Source organism: Nuphar pumila, chromosome 17 (assembly GCF_984573655.1).
Source record: "Nuphar pumila chromosome 17, dmNupPumi1.hap1.1, whole genome shotgun sequence".
NCBI lineage: Eukaryota > Viridiplantae > Streptophyta > Magnoliopsida > Nymphaeales > Nymphaeaceae > Nuphar > Nuphar pumila.
The window spans coordinates 38,151,217-38,155,146 of NC_143265.1; positions in this window are offsets into that span (position 1 = coordinate 38,151,217).

Below are 3,930 nucleotides of genomic sequence, written 5' to 3' on the forward strand. Positions count from 1 at the left end.
GTTTGAAATACCTGACCAGTAAAAACTGGGACGTTTGAAATACATCAGCTTTTGGGAGATTTTAAATCAGAATTTGAATTTTGTAGAAGAAAAGGATTTTGATCAAAAGATTAAATGTAGAAAGTTATTGGTGCGAGGGTCAAATCCTCCGAATGAGTTCAATGGATGATTGGAGATTTTTGGGAAATACCCTAGTGCGAGGACTGGGTAGTAAAAGATGAGCTAAACAAAGTGAAATTTTCAGAGAATGAATATTCTTTGGTAAAATTTAATGGACCATCATAGTTTAATTGCATGTGGTTGACTTTCAGGATTTTGTCCCCTTGTCCTGAATGGGGGAAATAAAAAGAATACCGCATTGATAGGAGGCATCAGGTTTATCCCTTAACCTGAAGGGGTTGAGAAAGAAAGAAAAGAAAGAAAAAGAAATACCTCGTGGGAAAGAGGCATCAGGTTTATCCCTTAACCTGAAAGGGTAGTTTCGAAATAAGAATCAAGAAGAAATAAAATGGATGAATAATTAATAAAATGAATAAAATTTGATAAAATTGATAAAGATTCGATAAACAAAAAGTTGATAAAAGTTGAGAAAAAGAGTTTGATCCTGCCTGCATGTGGGATCTTTAAAATGAAGAAGATGAGAAAATCATTTTTGGAAAGAAGGATTAACCACGAGAGCTAATCTTTGAAAGGGGATCATTCATGAGAGATCATCATGAGGGTTAATTTTTTGAAGCAACGATTTGAAAACCAATTTGTAGAAAATATGATCAACACGAGGATTGATATTTGAATGTAATGATTCAAAATCAATTTTTTAGAAAATATGATCAACGCAAGGGTTGATCTTTGAATGCAATGATTTGAAATCAATTTTTTTAGAAAACATAATCAACACCAGGATTGATCTTTGAATGCAATGATTCGAAATCAATTTTCAGAAAATACAATCAACACAAGAGTTGATGTTTGAATGTAATGAAATCAAATTTTGGAAAATGAGATCAACACAAGGGTTGATCTTTGAATATAATGAAATCAATTTTTGGAAAATGAGATCAACACAAGGGTTGATCTTTGAAATGCAATGATTCGAAATCAATTTGTAGAAAAATATGATCAACACGAGGGTTGATCTTTGAATGTAATGATTCAAAATCAAGTTTTTAGAAAATATGATCAACACAAGGGTTGATCTTTGAATGCAATGATTTGAAATCAATTTTTTTAGAAAACATAAACAACACCAGGATTGATCTTTGAAATGCAATGATTCAAAATCAATTTGTAGAAAAATATGATCAACACAAGGATTGATCCTTGAATGAAATCAAATTTTTGGAAAATGAGATTAACACAAGGGATTGATCTTTGAATGATTTGAAGACAATTTTTTTGGAAAATATGATCAACACAAGGGTTGATTTTTGAAATGCGATAATTCGAGATCAATTTTCAGAAAATATGATCAACGCAAGGGTTGATCTTTGAAATGCAATGATTTGAAAATCAATTTTGTTTAGAAAAATATGATCAACACAAGGGTTGATTTTTTTGAAAGAAAGGTTGTAATAAAATATTTGAACTAAAATTTTCATGATTTTTGAAAGACCCTCATAGGTAATATCATTTCTCTCATGAATGATGTAAGGATTGTCCCGTATTTTTTTTTGAAAAAGAAATTTAATGCCCCAATATAGCAAAAAGAAGGAAGTATGAATATCAAAGATAAAAAGAAAATCGACATTTCATTGATAAGCAAAAGTTGATAACAAAGCTGAATATTTACAAGTATTATAACTAAAAGAGTCACAAAAACTGGGCTGACTTGCCCCTACAAAACGACTAATAGAAAGGGAATGAAAGCGATAACTCTTGGTATTTTCAACTCTCTGAGTAGTATAGAAATGGTTCGGGCGGAACTGCAGTCTGCTTTTCTCCTTCCTCTGGCACTAGAAGCTCCTTGTCAATGTAGTCCTGCACAATGTTTTTGAGGACGAAGCAACGCTCCGTGTCATGCCCCCTCGCTCGATAAAACTTGCAAAAGCGATTCTTCCATTTCCCTTTGGTGACAGAGGGATCATCCTGCTTTGGGAGCTTGATCATTTCTTTCTCGAGCAGGTATTGGAGAACTTCTTCGATCGGCTGACCTAGAGGGGTAAGCTGACGATTATAACCCCAACCTTCATGCTTTGCTTTCTTCGGCTTGTTTGGCTTCCGCTGAGCACTGACCCCTATCTGGCGACTAGACTGAGCTTGCATGTTTAGGAGATCCGGATGCTTTTCTCCTTCATTTTGGACAAAGAGATTTTTATCAAGGCGATCCTGAACGATATTCTTGAAGATGAAGCAATGCTCAGTGTTATGCCCTGTTACTTGATGGTATCTGCAGAACTGGTCTATATATTTTCCCATGACTATGGAAGGGCTGGCGGCTTTTGGGAGCCTGAGTAATCCGTTAGACATCATGTATTCGAGGATTTTGTCGAGCAGTTCATCCAAAGGAGTGAAATCTCGATCCCTGCTCCAATCCTTGTGCTTTGGTTCTTCTTGCTTCTTGCCTTTTTGCTGAGGACTGTATTGAAGAGGTCTATCATGGTTTTCACAATGTTTCCCAATTTGGTTTTTATATTCTCTCAAGTTGCTGCCCTGGCTGCCTTGATTGCTGCTCCTGCTGGCTTTGGAATTTCCTATACTGATATTGCCGTGTTCAGTCATGGGGAAGGTGACAGGTGTCTTACCCTCTGTGGGAGCTTTTCCGCAATTGGCTTCAGCTTGTTCAGACAATATCTCAACCATCATCTTTTTGAATAACTGATATATCGCAAGATCAATCTCACTCTTGCTGTCTTGAACTCCTTCTTTGACAGACTTTTGAGAATCCATTCCTTGCTCTCTCTGCTTATAACTGTGATGTTAGAGCAGTGTAATCTCTGAGCTTTGCCTTACTCAACTGATAGTGCTGATGCTCTCTAGAGTATAAATGGGTCTTTTAGAAAAGATCTAGGAAGAAATTTTAATAAAGGAAGAAATGATAATCTGAAAATGAAAGCATCCCATTACGAGGGATCGGGTTGTCACCAAAGTTTGCGACAACCGCACTGTTTTTCTGAAAAAGGATAGATAAGTAAAATGTGAATAAAGATAAATTTTGAAAAGGACATATCCTGACAAAAGATGTTTTATTGTAAATGAGGGTAAGGAAAAAATTTTGAAGAATTGCAGGCAGGATAAAAAAAGAATTAGAAGAAATTAAGAGAAGAAAAAGGAAAATACACCTAGGTTTTAAAACAAAGAGGAAATTTTGAATAATATATACCCAGGGTTTTGAAAAATATAGGGAATATAAAATATCATAGATATACAAACAAGGATGCACAAACAACACTCCCTAGAGGCTGAACCTAAATGCAATATTTTGAAATGGCTTGTAGGACCTTAATCCTAACTCTAGGGTTCAAATCATCTGATTTCAATCAAGACATGCCAATATACACAAGCCAAAGCTCGAAGTACGTGGCATAGAAATATTTTGTCCGTTCTAAGGTAATGGCTTCCCAACATCCTTGAGCACCTACCGATATACCTCGGACTATGGCCCTTAGGTACGTGGCAGGGGGGTGCGAACCCAAATAAGTGGTCCAATTGTGAGGCTCTCTCCCGAACTATGGTTCAGTGAGATAGCCCAGCAACGTGAAGACCGGGACAATATAGGTAAGGAGGTTTTCAAAATATGTTCAACATGCAAGAAATCAGATGGCTCTAATGCAAGTCCTAAAGAGATAGATTAAAATGAAGAGAAACATACACTTGCATACATTGTTTTTGCATTCAATCTCTAGAATTGAGGAGAGTTGTATTTCAGACCTAAGTCTAATGTGAGCATGGAATAATCTCCTCAATATGGTCCTACCAAACCATACTTAAATC